Source organism: Ursus americanus, chromosome 23 (genome assembly GCF_024610735.1).
Source record: "Ursus americanus isolate L20-20 chromosome 23, mUrsAme1.1.p, whole genome shotgun sequence".
Classification (NCBI taxonomy): domain Eukaryota; kingdom Metazoa; phylum Chordata; class Mammalia; order Carnivora; family Ursidae; genus Ursus; species Ursus americanus.
This window is the reverse complement of record NC_142149.1, coordinates 29112249-29130491: the sequence shown is the minus strand read 5'-3', so window position 1 is coordinate 29130491 and position 18243 is coordinate 29112249.

Below are 18243 nucleotides of genomic sequence, written 5' to 3'. Positions count from 1 at the left end.
CAGACTCCCCGCTGAGGTGGGAGTCCTATAGGGGCTCAATCCCAGAACCTGGAAATCATGACCTAGGCCGAAGGCAGATGCTTAACCAACTGAGCCACCCAGGTGCCCCAAGGATTCCCATTACAAATATGTACTTTGATGAAGCTGTACCTTTATCACTGTATTACAATAGATTAACGAGAACAACATGAGACTGTAAATGACAGTCCGCAAGATACGGATATAAGAGTCAGAAATTCAAACTGCATGCATCATACATGTTTAAAAGTGTTTACTAAACTCAGAGAGTCAATACACATATATTAGGGTATGCGGGGATCTATACCCATGTTTACTTTCTTATACTTAATGAAGGAAAGAATCATATTAGCAAATAGCTTTTATTTGGTGCAGCCTCCGAGGTCCTGAAAAGACATGGAGAGAGGTCTAGATCCCTCTGTTCTCCTTTAGCACTTGCCTATTTCAATAGGCCATCCTGTTTCCTTTGTGAAAACACTCTCTAGAGGAACTTCCAACAACATGACAGCTGAAGCTCCTGGCCTGAAACATGGAAATTCTGGGCAAAATATACCAAAAATACTCTTAAATATACAGTTTAGCTGAAAATAAAGAGTACACATACCAGATTTCAGAAAGGAAAGACAGAATGAAAGCCAGAGACACAAGCACATCGGGTATCTTTAGAAGGGATTGACTACCCCACACCCCACACCTTGTTTCTCAGTGGAGGAACTTCCTTCCTTTAGAGTAATACTCTTGGCCTCACTCATTGGCTCCCTCCTTCCATGAGAAAGAGGGATGATTTATGAGTTTGAAAAAGGAACTGCTGCTAGGTATATCTGGATCAAGCCCTCCTGGCTGCTCCTCTGTGGCGTCTCTCCACTTGTAGAAAACGAGCATTCTCATCTGCCCTAGGTTATACAGTAATCTCAAAAGTGCAGGCTGTGCTGCTAGAATTGAGACTTTCCCATGCTGCCTGTGCCTGGAGGGCAAGTTTGGTTATAGGCAGTGTTGTAATTCTTTTGTTGCCTCTGTTCTATAAACTGCTTCATTGGAGTAAAGGTGAAATGCTCACGTCCATTGTCAGACTTCTCCATCTATCTAAATGGATTCAGAACACAGGGCGGGGGGAAGAGAGGAATATGTATTTGGAGCTTCCTAAGTTCCAAACAGGCAGAAGCTCCAGGGGCTGGGGCTGGGGTTTTAATACTCACATAGGGACTGAAGACATGGCACTGGGCCATAAGTGGTGGGAGCTTGGATGGGGGACTCCTTCATAAAGCCTGGATCCCTTGAGGCACCTGGGTGGCTCAGTAGGTTAAGCATCTAACCGTTGGTTTTGCTCAGTTCATGATCTCAGGGTTCTGAGGTCAGGGCCTGAGTGGGCTCCACAGGCTCAGGGTGTGGAGTCTGCCTGAGATTCTCTCCCTCTCCCTCTCCCTCTGCCCCTGCTCTCCTCCCTTGCTCCCTCTAAAGAAAATAAAAAGTAAAGCTTGGATCCCTCAAGATCTGCCCCTGCCATTCCCAGGAAACCAGAAAGTCCCCATTCTGTACACCATGGAGCCCTCAAGGAAGCTCATGCTTTTCCTGAAGCCTAAATAGAAAGAAATAAAAAGACAAGTGGGAGACACTAAACCCCATGTGTATACCAGAGAGGGGACCTAAATTCATGTTACCTGTACTGTATGGGAGCCACAAAGAGATAAATTAAGACCAAATCTGATTCAGGACCATTGAAACCCCTGGGATCCTGTGGGAACCAGAGCCAGGGACACTTTCACAACTAGGACACACGGAATTACCCGGGAGAAAACAACACCCAGATCTGAGGAAACAACTTTCCATGTGAGAGAGTCAGCAGATGTGCAAACAGGAGTATCAGAACCAAAGAACGACATTTAACAACAGGCCAACATGAGTAATTTTCAATATGCATTTCTGACAATTAACTAAACAAAGAAGGTCTAGAAACAGAACACTAAGAAAAAGATAAATGAATTCGAAAAAGAACCTTCTGCAAATGAAAAATACAATAATTGGGGCACCTGGGTGGCTTAGTTAAGCATCTTGCCTTCGGCTCAGATCATAACCCCAAGGTGCTGGGATCGAGTCCTGTATTGGGCTCCCTGTTCAAAGGGGAGCCTGCTTCTCCCTCTCTGGCTCCCCCTGCTTGTGCACTCTCTTTCTGTGTCAAATAAATATACATACATACATACATACATACATACATACATACATACTTTAAATAAATAAATAAATAAATTTTAAAAAGAAAAATACAATAGTCAATAAAAGTAGAACATTAAAAGAGAAGTAAAATTGTTCAAGAGAAATGAAGGGATAAGAAGGTGGATGTGATGCAATTCTCTACAAAGTGACACAGAGATATAAAGAAATGGAAAACGTGGTGGCACCTGGCTGGCTCAGTCAGAGGTGCATGCAACTCTTGATCTCCAGGTCGTGAGTTCAATCCCCGTTTTGGGTATAGAGATTATGTAAATAAAACCCTTAAATGAATAAATAAAATAAAATCACAATGAGGTAGCACTATCTACCTATCAAAATGGATAAAACTAAAAAGACTGATCAAAGCAAGTACTGGCAAGAATGTGGAAGAAATAGAACTCTCATACACTGCTGGTGGAATGGATATGATACAAGCACTTAGGAAAACTGACAGTTCTTTAAAAGCTACAGTGCATCTGGGTGGCTCAGTCAGTTAAGCATCTGATTCTTGATTTTGTCTCAGGTCATGATCTCAGGGTGGTGATACTGAAAAAAGCATCGGGCTCCTCACTCAGCGGGGAATCTGTTTGAGATTCTCTCTCTCTCCCTATCCCTCTGCCCCCCACAAGCCCTCTCCCTATCTCTCTTTCTCTCTAAAATAAATAAGTAAATAAATCTTTAAAAATAAAGTTAAACATACATTTACCATACAATCTAGCTATTCCACTCCTAGGTATACCCAACAGAAAAAATAGCATTGTCCACAGATAGACTAGTACACAAATGTTCATAGGAGTTTAACTTGTAATAGCCAAAAACTAGAAAAAAACCCACATGTCCTGTATAAGGGAATTGATAAACACATTGTAACAAATCCATTAATGAGTTACTCAGCAATAAAATATTAAAATGTGTATATGAGTGTGTGTGCATATGTGTATATATTATACATATATTTATATAATGGAATGCATGAAATTTACCATAAATATTTAAGAGTAAAGTAACATGATACCTGCAATTTATCTGCAAAGAGTTCAATAAAATAATTGTATAATATTTATAATATTATAAATTGTGTAACTGATAGAGAAGCCAAAGTGACAAAGTGTGAACAACTGATGAATTTAGGGGAAAGGTAAACATTTTTTTTGTTCTATTCCTTCAACTTTTCTGCACATTTAAAATTACTCAAAATGGCAATTTGAGAAAACCCAGATTTTTGTGAGAAATAACAACAATATAAATACACAGAAAAGGTAGGGGTAAAGATATGGAAAACATACACTAGTAAACCCTAAACAAAAGGGAGCCTTTGGGGCTCTAAAATATCACACAAAATATAATTTAAGACAAGAAAAAAAAAATAGGAGTTCATGAGTTAATGATAAAGGACAGAACTCTTCAGGAATGATGAATGCTGAAATTTAAATTCATTTCACAACATAGTCTCAAATATGTAAAGCAAAAGATGTCATCAGTCCAAGGAGAAATCAGCAAATTACACAATTACAGTTGTGTTCCACAAGTTCCACAATTACGGTGGAACATTTTACAGCTCTTTTCTAGGAAACTGATTGATCAAACAGACAAAAAAATGGCAAAGATATGGAAGACTAGCATATAATTCATATGCTTGATCTAAAGGATATTTATAGAACCCCATCCCCAATAAACAGAACACATGTATTATTTGCAAACTCTCATTAAACATTCACTAAAACTGATGATCCTGCAAGCCACAGAGCATATTTTCAACAAGCACTACAGAATACATATCATTCTTGGGGCACCCAGGTGACTCAGTCAGTTAAGCACCTGACTCTTGGTTTTGGCTCAGGTCATGATCTCAGACTCATGATATCAAGTTCCAGAATCACTCAGCACAGAGTGTGCTTGAGTTTCTCTCCCTCTGCTCCTCCCCACTCTCACATGTATGCAGTCTTTCTCTCTAAAAACAAACAACAACAAAAAAAAAAGTATGTATCAGTCTCTGGTGACAATGTAAAAACAAAAGAAAGATAAAAGAAAAAGTAGCCAATCCCCGCCCACATATATTTGAAAACAAACAAATACATACTTATTCTAGGAACCTAGCCAGCAGTTAAGGCCCTGCATCAAATTCCTTTCTGCTTAAAACACCTAGAGAAGAGTTCTTGTTTTCTGTCCTTACTCCTTGCGATAGCTTATTCATAGATTAGAATATTTTATATTTTAAAGAACCATTTCTATCAGTTCAAACTATAATTCAATGAAATTTAACAAAAATCCATTGACTGTTCAAGGAATTTAACACACTAATTCTAAACTTCACAGGAAAGGTATAGGAATCAACCAATTTGAAAAAGTAGGAAAGTGAATTTTTAAGTTGTGGGTGGGAGGAAACTGCCCTATCAGATATTAGGATCAATAATAAAAAAAAATACTGTGGGTTCCTGCATGGCTCAATCAGTTGGGCATCTGACTCTTGGTTTCAGCTCAGTCCATGATCTCAGGGTCCTAAGATCAAGCCTGCAACTGGCTTGATACTCAGCGGGGAGTCTGCTTGAGATTTGCTCGCTCTCCCTCTCCTTCTACACCTCTCCCCTGCCTTGCTCCGTGCTCTCTCTCTCTCAAAATAAATAAATAAATCCTAAAAAATAAAATAAAGTACTATGGTACTGACTCAGATCTAGGAAAAAAAATAATGAAGCAGCTTTCCATGTACAATCAAATCCATATGCACACTGAAACTTAGCATGTGAGAGATAATGGACAATTTAAAAAATAGTACTGGAGGGGCACCTGGGTGGCTAGGTCGGTTAAGCATCTGACTCTTGGTTTTGGCTCAGGTCATGCACTCATGGTCTTGAAACTGAGCTCCACTCAGTGGGGAGTCTGTTTCAAGATGCTCTCCCTCTGCCCCTCCTCCTACTGACTCACTCCCCTGTTCTCTAAAATAAATAAATATATCCCTAAAAACATAGTATTAGAGCTGCTGTATGCTGACAGATGGTAGATACATGGGGTGAGTAGATCATATGAACTTGTCAAATCACTAGGTTGCACATTTGAAACTACTGTAACGCTGTCTGTCAACTATACTTCAATAACAAAAAATGATAAAGAAAAAAATATATACAGCTAAGACTACAAAAAAAAAAATTCTGATTTCCACTCTGAATTTTAGGAGCCCAACTCCAGTTGGGCTTTCTACGCTACGTTTCTGAACCCAATGTCCACTGCACCAACGAATCCATGGGAGCTTAAAAAACCTGATGCCTGGGCTAAAGCCCACAGCAGTTAAATCGGGACATCTGCCGGTGGGACCTAGATATCAATATTTTTAAAGCCTTCCAGAAGTAACCCATGTCCAGGGCAGGTTGTTGATCACAACTATTTATCAGTAACAGTTCAAGTGATGTCAATTCTTACACTTAATCCAACACATTGTATCTATCTGCTATGATAAAAATACAGACAGTAGGAAACATGTCTGAAATACAAGTATAACACACTTTACAGAATAAAAATCAATTTCACATCTCATTTCACCTGCTCATTAGCCCCATGACTCATGGTCCTGTTTTGTAGAGAAAGCTGAAGCTCAGAAAAGCTGAGTGCCTTTTTGATATAACACAAGCAAGACACGGAAAACAGGATGCCACATGTGGAGTCTGGCCTCTGTAACAACAGTACCAAAAACTTAGAAAGTTCTTTTGCAGTCTTCCAGAGGGTGTCTCTGTGTGTGTGTGTGTGTGTGTGTGTGTGTGTGTGTGTGTGTGTGTGTGTGTGTGTTAAATTATCAGCCAAACTGTATAGATTGGGCAACTGAGACTCTGAGGTGGTGTAAGATTTGAGAGCCTTTAGACTTGAATTCTTACAACTCCTATACTGAACTGACTTACTAGGTAAAATATATTTTCCTCCACTTATTGTCCTTTAAAGCCCCTTTCCCTACCCCTTGATCATACCTTGGGCAAATCTCAGACCCATATATCCACTCAGGTTTCACCAAGTCTGGTTCAGTCGGATCCAGTCAATCTTCCAGTAAATTAGGCCCTGCCTTTCTCCTCCCTTCCCTCTGGTGCAGCTTTCCCCTGTGGCTCTAGGTTTCTTAGGGGGGAGCTGAGCTGTGGTCTGCTCCTTCATTCCTGGGACACATCCTCCTCTTCCTGCATCTCTTCTACCTCCAATATACAGGGACTGGGAAGAAAGATTGACGGAAGTCCCTTTACCTGACCAGGGCCATGAGCTCCCCACTGTTGGCAGTTATGCCCATTGTGAAGCAAGAGTCCACACGCTGTTGGTTTCCTTAGGGTGCATTTGTGCATGCTTCAAGAGGCTCTGACGTCAGCGGGAACTCTTCCACTGCCCACTTCAGCTCCTACGCTTGTCATAAACCTCCACAGCTCTTACCACTGGGTTCCCTTACCCAACTGCCAATCCTTTTAAACACTGTTGTGGGTTGAATTGTGTACCCCCAAACCCAAAATCCTAAACCCCCTACTCAGGAATGTAACCTTATTTAGAAATAAGGTATTTGCAAATGTAATCAAGTTACAGTGAAGTCATTAGGGTGGGTCCTAATCCAATGACTGGTGTCCTTAGAAGGGGAATTTGGAAACAGACACAAACAGAGAACACCATATGAAGACACAGAAGGAAGATGGCCATGTGAAGATGAGAGTCAGAGCTGGGAGACATGCTGCCACAAGCCAAAGAACATCTGGGCTACCAGAAGCTGGGATACGGTAGGAAGGATCTTCCCTAGAAGCTTCAGAGGGAGCACGGTTTTTCTGACATCCTGATTTTGGACGGCTAGTCTCCAGAAGTATGAGAAAATACATGTCTATTGTTTTAGCCCATCTAGTTTGTGGTAAGTTGTTACAGCAGCTCTAGGAAACTAATACCGACAGTGTCGTGGCAAAATGGTTCAAGTCAGGCTACCAATTCCTTTCTCCATAGGAAATTCAGACCTCTTTGCCTCCCTAGTTAGTTGTGTAGAAAACTAATATACTAAGTTCTGTGACTGCCTACTATGACAGACTGCTCCAAAAAGTCTCCTGCCTTCAGGATTTTCCAAGTGAGAAATAAACACAGAGTTGAATATTCACTTCCATCCTCAAATTTCCTGGCATACAAATCAGCCTCTATCAGGAATGATCCCATTGTGCTTAGCTCTCCTGCTGGCAAGGCAGTGGTCCTATAAGATGTGTAGTTAGCACACATCTAGCCAGAGTGGATGCTAAGCCTCACTTCCTAAATCCTATCCTATATCTATCTTGTCAGCCAAATTCAGTGTTCTTCCTCTATACACCAAAGGGACGGCTAATGCTGTGCTTAGATCTTTTTGTTCCTTGCCCTTTTAATCCTTTGCAGATGGTACATCTTCATGAGACATTCAGTTTCTTTAGGATGGGGGGGGGGGGGTGAAAGGAAATGAAATCAGGTACCCAGAGTCACTATTTCTGGAAGATCTGCTCTGGCTGTGGGCATGTGTGAGCATCTACAACTGCCAGCCCTTTACACTCACATACATCTGTGCCTTCCTGGCATCTGTCCACGTGCCAGAGGAAGCCCTGTGAAGCTATACTTGGGCTCATTCCCTTCTTGAGCGGACAGAGCACCTTCCACCTACTGCACACCCAGGGATCCCTCCCAACTGTTATCTCCGTGCTTTCTAAGCCACAAACACCTCCTCAGACGATGAGAGCAGACACAGACACACTGGGTTCAAACTCCACCTCTGCTGTGTGCAGCCAACTGTGTGACCACTGGCCAGTTGCCCCTAACCTTCCTGAAGCTCAATTTCCTTCTTTTTCACACTAGCATGATCCCACCTTACGGGGTTGTAGTGAGGGCCACCACAACCGCAAAGCACCTGGTACCAGGTAGGGAATCGATTATGGTATCTCTCTTCTTCCTTCCTCACCTCCATCCTGGTACCCTGTGAGTGCAGCAGAGGGAGGGGGACTACGCCTGGAATTAGAACTTTATTTTAAAGTGATGCTCTGTGAAGAGACAAGGCTTGTGGACAGACACAGGGAGAGGTGCTATAATACGTGGTCTCTGAGAATGTGTGAACATGTGTTAGGGAAGATGGTGTCATATATACTGAAAAACCCATTTTCATTGTCTCAGTGAAGTTTTATACAGAAAAACAGAAATATTAATAGAGAGGATTAGGATTTAATATGAGGAGATGCGGTGTTTTCACAGTTGTAAAGAGTGGATTTATTTATTAAAAAAAATTTTTTTCTTTACCATAGTACTTTCTTCTGGTAATTCAGAAGCTTCGCTGTTACCTCCACTCCAGAGAGTGCCAGGTTATGCTGTAGCACAAAGATGAGTCTTCACCTTCCCCTGGAAGCCAGGTGCTAAAGCATCACTAGATGGCAGTAACATCTAACACTTAATTCACTATCACCTCAACAAACCATTTCACCTTTGCTTTTTCCTCTTACTTCTCTACATCAAGCACGCATTTCCTCAGCACAAAACAGAAGCAGCCTTAAACTTGTCTCATCCTTATTTTTCACTGACGTGGAGAATTACAGAAATCGTAAAAAGAAGGGAATGCCCATTCCTCAAATCCAAGCAACTGGCTTCTCACTGGGCTCTGAAAGCACAAGTACAAACCTGCCCTAAGCATGGATGAAAAGATAAGCATCTAATATCCTTTGTACTTGACTAAGAGTCATGTACTTGGACCAATTTATCTTTTTCTTAAACAAGAAAAAAAAGAAGGACACTAAAAAAATGTATGCACTTGTGAGGATGTAGCCCACTTTCCTGACATAAGCACCGCATGGTTCTCTAAACAAGCTTCTTCAATTCGCTTTCACTTTCCCTCCTGGATGCTTCCCTCCCACTTCCAAATTCAATTGTACATCCAATGCGGGATTGTTTTCAAGGAACTATTAGAAACAAGAGCTTTGCAGGATACATAGAACCAGGTGGACTTTGTAGATATATACAAAACATTCCATCCTAAAACAACAAAATACTCATTCTTCTCAAGTGCACACGGAACGTTCTACAGAACAGATCACATATTGGGTGACAAATCAGGTCTCGACAGATACCAAAAGACTGAGATTATTCCCTGCATATTTTCAGACTACGATGCATTGAAACTAGAACTCAACCGTAAGGAAAAAATTGGAAGGAACACAACCAACCACTTGGAGGTTAAAAAGCACCCTGCTAAAGAATGAATGGGTCAACCAGGAAATTAAAGAGGAACTTAAACAGTTCATGCAAACCAATGAAAATGAAAACACATTGGTTCAGAACCTATGGGATACTGCAAAGGCGGTCCTTAGAGGAATTACATAGCCATCCTAGCCTCTCTCAAAAAATTAGAAAAATCCCAAATGCACAAGCTAACCGTACACCTAAAGGATGTGGAGAAAGAAAAGCAAATAAAGCCTAAACTAAGCAGGAGAAGAGAAATAATAAAGATTACAGCAGAAATGAATGAAATAGGAACTAGAAGAATGGTAGAACAGATCAACGAAACTAGAAGCTGGTTCTTTGAAAGAATTAATAACATTGATAAACCTATGGCCAGACGTATCCAAAAGAAAGGAGAAAGGTCCCAAATTAATAAAATCATGAATGAAAGGGGAGAAATCACGACCAATACCAAGGAAATGGAGGCAATTACTAGAACTTATTACCAACAGCTACATGCCAACAAATTAGGGAACCTGCAAGAAATGGATGTATTCCTGGATGGTTCTTAACTACCAAGATTGAAACAGGAAGAAACAGACAATCTGAACAGACCAAGATCAAGCAAGGAAATAAAACAGTAATCAAAAACCTCCTAAAAAACAAGAGTCCAGGGCCAGAGGACTTCCCAAGGGATTTCTATCAAACATTTAAAGAAGAAATCATACCTGTTCTACTGAAGCTATTCCAAAAAATAGAAAAAGAAGGAAAACTTCCAAACTCATTCTGTGAGGGAGCATTACCCTGATTCCAAAACCAAAGATCCCATCAAAAAGGAGAATTACAGACCAATATCCCTATGAACATGGATACAAAAATACTCAACAAGATACTAGCCAATAGGCTCCAACAGTACATTATTAAAAGGATTATTTACCACAACCAGGTGGGATTTATTCCTGGTATGCAAGAGTGGTTCAACATTCACAAATCAATCAATGTTATAGGCCACATTAACAAAAGAAGAGATAAGAACCTTACGATCCTCTCAACTGATTCAGAAAAAGCGTCTGACATAATACAGCATCCTTTACTGATTAAAACTCTTCAAAATGCAGGCATAGAGGGAACATACCTCAATATCATAAAAGCCATCTATGAAAATCCCACAGCGAATATCATTCTCAATGGGGAGAAGCTGAGAACTTTCCCCTCAAGGTCAGGAACACAACAGGGATGCCCACTCTCACCACTTTTGTTCGACACAGTACTAGAAGTCCTAGCCTCAGCAATCAGACAACAAACAGAAATAAAAGGCATTCAAACTGGCAAAGAAGAAGTTAAACTCTCTCTCCTTGCAGATGACATGATACTTTACGTGGAAAACCCAAAAGACTCCATCCCCAAATTAATATAACTTATACCGCAATTCAGCAATGTGGCAGAACAAACTCAGTGCACTGAAATCAGTTGCATTCCTGTACACTAACAATGGGACTAAAGAAAGAGAAATTAAGGAACCAATTCCATTTACAATAGCACCAAAAACCATAAGATACCTAAGAATAAACCTAACCAAAGAGGTAAAGGATCTACACTCTAGAAACTATAGAACACTTATGAAAGAAATTGAGGAAGACCCAAAGAGATGGAAAAACGTTCCATGCTCATGGATTGGAAGAATAAACACCGTGAAAATGTCCACGCTGCCCAGAACAATCTACACTTTCAATGCAATCCCTATCAAAATACCATTGAAATTTTTCACAGAGCTGGAACAAATAATCCTAAAATTCGTATGGAACCAGAAAAGACCCCAAATTGCCAGGGGATTGCTAAAAAAGAAAACCAAAGTTGGGAGCATCACAATGCCTGACTTCAAGCTATATTACAAAGCTGTGATCATCAAGACAGCACGGTATTGGCACAAACACACACACACAGATCAATGGAACAGAAGCGAGACCCCAGAAATGGACCTTCAACTCTATGGTCAACTAATCTTCAACAAATCAGGAAAGAATATCCAGTGGAAAAAAGACAGTCTCTTCAAGAAATGGTGCTGGGAAAAATGGACAGCCACATACAGAAGAATGAAGCTGGACCACTCTCTCACACCATACACAAAGATAAACTCAAAATGGATGAAAGACCTCAATGTGAGACAGGAATCCATCAAAATCCTAGAGGAAAACATAAGCAGTAAACTCTTCAACATTGGCCACAGTGACTTCCTTCAAGACATGTCTCTAAAGGCAAGGGAAACAAAAGCAAAAATGAACATTTGGGACTTCATCAAGACAAAAAGCTTCTGCACAGCAAAGGAAACAGTCAACAAAACTAAGAGGCAATGGAATGGGAGAAGACATTTGCAAATGACATTATGGATAAAGGACTAGTAACCAAGATCTATAAAGAACTTCTCAAACTCAACACCCGAAAAATAAATAATCCAGTCAATAAATGGGCAGATGACACGAACAGACACTTCTCCAAAGAAACCATACAAAAGACTAACAGACACATGAAAAAATGTACAACATCACTAGCCATCACAGAACCATACATCAAGACCACAATGAGAGACCACATTACCCCAGGTAGAATGGCAAAAATTATCAAGACAGGAAACAAGTATTGCCAAGGATGTGAAGAATGGGGAACCCTCTTACACTGTTGGTGGGAATGCAAGCTGGTATAGCCACTCTGGAAAATAGCATGGAGGTTCCTCAAGACCTTAAAAATAGAGCTACACTATGACCCAGCAATTGCACTACTAGGTATTTACCCCAAAGATACAGATGTAGTGAAAAGAAGGGGCACATGCACCCCAATGTTCATAGGAGCAATGTCCACAACAGCCAAGCTGTGGAAGGAGTCGAAATGCCCTCGAACAGATGAATGGATAAAGATGATGTGGTTCACATATACAATGGAATATTACTTAGCCATCAGAAAGGAAATTCATCAGAAAGGATACCCACCATTTGTATCAACATGGATGGAAATGGAGGAGATTATGCTTAGGGAAATAAATCAAGCAAAGAAAGACAATTATCATATGGTTTCACTCATTGTGGAACATAAGGATTAGTGCAGAGGACCACAGGGGAAGGGAGGGAAAACTGAATGGGAAGAAATCAGAGAGGGAGACAACCCATGAAAGACTCTGGACTCCAGGAAACAAACTGAGCATTACAGAAGGGAGAGGCTTGGGGGGATGGGGTAATAGGGTGATGGGTATTAAGGAGTGCACGTCTGGTGATGAGCAATGGGTGTTATATGCAACTACTGAATGTTGAGCACTACATCAAAAACTAATGATGATATACACTGGCTAACTGAACATAATAAAAAAATTAAAATTAAACTAAAATAAAAAATTTTTTAAAAGGAACTATTAGTGAAGGAATGAAAGAAAATGTAGAAATACTGAAAGGGGCTGGCAATAATAGGAAATCTATGTCATGTTCTGGGTACAACAAGGAATCCATAGCTGTGGATCTCACGACTTTCCCAGGGGGAATTTAATGGAGCCTTGAGTTACTCCCAGAGAACTTCTAGGCTACTCCTGGCTCCAAAGCCTTGCCTATCTTCAGGAAACCGGAATGAATACGAAACTCAGATCTGCCTATTTCCACAATCAAGGACCAAGTGACATTGAGAACATCTAACAGCTAATAAATGTTGACATCCAAAGTCTCCCTCTCTAAAATGAAGTAACTCTGAATACGGATTATTGCTGCTTGAGACCTGGACCTTAGAAACCTTGTACTGATGTCTTACAGTATTGTCAGGTAACCTGGGAATGGAGGAGTTAGCTTGAGACACGCACACTGAGATGAAACAGGGGATAGCTCCACAGTTGCTGGAGGTCCCATCATGCCTAGTGTCCATGGGCTATACTTGTCTCCATCTTCATTTCGGAAATGGCTGTATCAGCAAGTCGCATCCAGTCAGTGAAGGCCAAAAGTAGCCTGGTGGATACTGGCCAGTCTAACAGCTCAGGTGGGCACACTCTCTAAGGTCTTATTCAAAGCAAGCAAACCAGGTCAATAACTGGGTCACTAGAGCTAGGGTCTCCAGAAGCTGGACTAGTGAACTAGACAAGTAAACTGGCTGGACTATGGAAAGGGCATCAAAGCTATACTTCTACTCTATGGCCTGAGTGAATACAGGGAAAGAAGTTAGTGAAGGGGGCTATGCTCCAAACTTACCTGATGCCTTGTGGTCATTAATACTGCCAGTAGATCTCAGATGTCATGAGTAGCAAAGGGGGGGTGCTCAGTCACCTGCACTCATTGAATCTTGGGTCTGAGCATAACATAATACCAGCGTGGGATGGGAGTCATGCTGCATTATCGTTTCCCATCAGGAATAGCTCATGGAGCTAAGCCTGCAGATGGGGAGCATCAGCAGAACCAGCTGTGACCAGATGGGGACCCAGAAGCAGTGAAAGTCAGTCTAGGGCCAATGGAGCACTGAAAAAGCTGTACCTTTTCACATGTCCACAACAGTTGCCATTACAGGAGCTCCCTTGATAACTGCCAGGATTGGAATCCACTAAAAACTACAGTTCCTACCACTATGAATTAATACATGACACTGATGTGCAGAAGTGGAAGGGGAAGGGGAGACTGAAAACCATCCTTTTGCCTTGAAACAAAAATCCAAAGCTAGTGGTTATGTCTTTCATAAGCTTCTAATTTATATCTTTACTTTCAAATTTTGCTTCCTCAGTGAATAAAAAATATCTGATGATGAGATAGCAAGGAGAAAAAAGGAGGTATTTATGGAGAAAGCTTTAGCGCCATATTGTTGTAAATATTTCCCATCTCAATGTTTTATTCATGGGGGAGGGGGTGCATTTTAAAGGATAAGTTTCGTTGTTTCGCCTTCTTAGAAAATTTAACTTTGGACATAATTCATCACATTAATGGTAAAGACAATACGTTCTGTCTGAGGTAAGAGTGAAAGTCAATATTAAAATTTATCAGGAAAACAGAATAAATATTTGTAGTGCTAGGGTAAAAATTGCAACAGGGTATTGTCGCTGCTTGTAGGAAGGAAAATTAAATTTTTTCCCTCTTTGGCCAACTCTACAACTGACCTTTACGAACGTTAGTGATTTAACATTATATTTCCCAAATACAATGGTAATTTATCCATTAGAATATGAAATCCAGGAGGGCAGGGAATTCTGTCTGTTTTATTTACTGCTGTCTTTCTAGTGCATAGCGCATAGTAAGTACTCAGTATATATGGTAAATCGATGAATTAATTCAGGGAGTCTGAGATGAACTAATACCCATTTAGGAGCTTCAACAAGAGCTCAGCTGTTCCCAGGACTTCACCATCACCTTCTTCTTCCTTCCCCTCAATCTATCATGGAGGGTTTGAGTTTACTGAAAACCAGAGAAGGCCTCTCTGTGCACATTCCATGCAGTTCTCCTCTGACTCTACAAATCCAGTGGAAAACTCAAAAGATGAGAGTGAGGCCACAAAATTCCTGGGAATACTTCAGAATGCACAGAATCAGGGGCTTTGGACAGTCACAGGACACAATTCCCCTTCCAGCTTCTGCCCTTGGTCACAAACAGCAGAATGAAAGGATATGCTGCTTCCCTTTAGGACCTGAGGGGTTACCTCAATTGATTTTTACCCTCTTTCTAAAAACCCTGTTATCATAATCATGCTCATGGTTAATACCCTCCCTGAACTATTTCCTCTGACAAGGGGCGACCTTGTGCTACTTCCCATAAAAGGGTAATCATGCCCATGGCTTCTTTTGGACTTCGATTCTTGTAGGTTTTTTGGTCACCTTTGTCCGAGAAGAAAGGGCACTGTCACGGTCTTGATTCTGCCAAATTCACTAAAACATCCTGAAATGATTTCCAATATTTGGAATTTGACAAGATTCCTAAGGACATTTGGCTTTGGTCCCCTTTTTCCCCTTAACTGCTGAGCCCAAACAGTAAATGTAATCCATCTACTTCAGAGTCGTTTTCCCAAAACTCATCCAAATTTTCCCTCGTAAGCCTATTAGATGTCTTTGTCTTCGTGGGCCTAACACCTTCCTTCTCACGTTTTATTTCTTGGGACTAGGAAGGAGACAGAGCCAAGAGTAACAGGACTCCATTTCAAACACAAGGCACAATCTGTAAAATCAGGTGCTGGGGGCGGAGGGTCTAGAGTCTCACTCCCAGAATTACAGCTGTGACACATCTGAGGGGAAATTAAGGGAGTCTCTAGTATAAATGTACCCTTGGAAGGCCAGAGAACACAACTAAGGACAGATCCTCTCCAACCTATATCCAGCAGCAACTGGGGGCCAACACCGTACCACAGGTCATGGTGAGGAAGTTGGAAGCAGAGATCCCACTAATTCCTGCTGTTTGGTGGTGGTCATACTATGAACATGGACTTGGAACACAAGAAGGCCTACAAGATCCACCTAAGACCTTTTAATATGGCCCTGAATCTCAAAGTAAGATAAAAAATGGGTCAAAGTCCTAAGTCCTAACCAATACAGCACTTACTAATTTTGTGACCTTGAGCAAGTTCCCTAATATGTCTAAACTTATGTTTTTCTGTTGTAAATAAAGATGATAAAACCTTCCTGGCAGATTTATTATAACACTTAGGTAAGATTATAAAGCTTAGCACAGTGCCTGGCATTTGGAAAGTACTCAATGACAGCTATTTGTTTTATTAATTTTGATTTCTATAATAGCCTTATGGAGATATAATTCACATACCATACAATTTATGCAATTAAAGTGTACACTTTGATGGCTTTTCATATATTCACTGAGTTATCCAACCATCACCATAATCAATGTTAGAACATTTTATCACCACAAAAACAAACTCCATACACATTACAAGTCATTCCCCACTTCCCCCCAATCATAGGCCACCACAAATCTCCTCTATTTCTCTATGCATTTTCCCATTCTGGGCATTTCACACACATGGAATGATGCAATACATGATATCCTTTGTGACTGACTTCTGTCACTTAACATGTTTTCAAGGTTTATCTGTGTTGTACCAAGTATCAGTTCATTTCTTTTTATTCCATTATGATGAATATTATTCCATTGTGTGGATATACCACATTTTTTAATGCATTCATCAGTGATCAAAAATTTGGATTGTTTCCATTATTTGGTTATTACAAATAATGCTGCTATCAACGCTCATGTCCAATTTATGTGCGGAACGGTTTTCGTATCTCTCAGGTAGACCTTACGGTGATGTTAACTCTATGATTACCCTTTTCTTTAAAAAAAAAAAAAAGATTGTATTTATTTGAGAGAGAAAGAGAGAGAACGAGCACTAGTGGTGGGGAGAGGCAGAGGGAGAGACAAAAGCAGGCTCAGGATCCTGAGATCAGGACCTGAGCCAAAGACAGACCCTTAACTGACTAAGCCACCCAGGCACCCCTATGTCTATCCTTTTGAGGAGCTACAGATGTTTTCCAAAGTGGCTGCACCATTTTAAACTCCCTTTGGCAGTATATGAAAACTCCAACTTCGCTCCATCCTTACCAACACTTGTATTGTCTTTTTCATTACAGCCATTCTAGTGGGCATGAAGTGGTACTTCACTGTGGTTTCGATTAACATTTTCCTCATGACTAATGATGATGTTGAGCTTCTTGTATATGCTTAGTGGTCATTTGTATATCTTCTTTAGGTAAATGCCTATTCGGATCCTTTTCTATTTTTTAATTGGTTTTTTGTCTCTTTATTACTGAGTTCTAGATGTTCTTTATATATTTAAGATATAAGCCCTTTATCAGATATATTATTTACAAACACTTTCTCCCATTCTGTGGATTGTCTTTTCACTTTCTTGACGATATCCTTTGAAGCAGAAAATTTATTATTTTGAGGAAGTCTAATTTATCTATGTTTCCTTTTGCTGCTTATGCTTTCAGTGTCAAATACATGCCATGAAGATTTTCCCCTATGTTTCTTCTAAGCATTTTATAGTTTTACCTGTTACCTTTAAGTCTTGGATCCGTTTTGAGATAAGTTTTGTATATGGTGTGGGGTTTGAGTTCAACTTCATTCTTTTGCATGTGGATAGCCCATTGTCCCAGCACCATTTGTTGAAAAGATTACACTTCTCCCATTGAATTTTTTAGTACCCCCTGTGGAAAATCAGTTGATCATAATTGAGAAGTTTTATTTCTAACTCTGAATTCTAATCCATTGATCTACATGTCTATCCTCATACCAGTAACACTGTCTTGATTAATGTCAATTTGTAGTAAGTTGTGAAATCAGAAACTATGGATCTTCCAACTTTTCTTTTCAAGATTGTCTTTCTAAACAAGATCATACCCCTGCAAATAAAGACAGTTTTATGTCTTCCTTTCCAATCTGGATGCCCTTTATTTCTTTTTCTTACCTACCTGCCCTGGCAAGAACCTCCAGTACAATTTCTGCACAGAAGTGGCAAGAGCAGACAACCGTGTCTTGCTCTTGATCTTAGAGGAAAAGCTTTTAGCCTTTCATCATTAAGAATGGTGTTCGCTGTGGGTTGTTCATGGGTGCTCTCTACCAGGTTGAGGAAATCTCCTCTTCCTAGTCTGTTGAGTGTTTTTACCATGAAAAGATGTTGTTGTTATACAAAAATGCAGCTGTTCTCTTTTTTCCCTTTTTTCCTCTCTTCTTTCCCTTTTTTGATTTCTTTCCAGAGCCTGGTAGGACACCAGGATGACTTCAGGAAAGCGGAAACCATGGGCTGCTGTGCATCCATTCCCTGAAGTGCTCTATGAGCAAGCATCTGCCACCTCCTCCCTCCTGTCCGCACTCCTGACCTAGTGGTGCCCTCATGGTTCTGGCA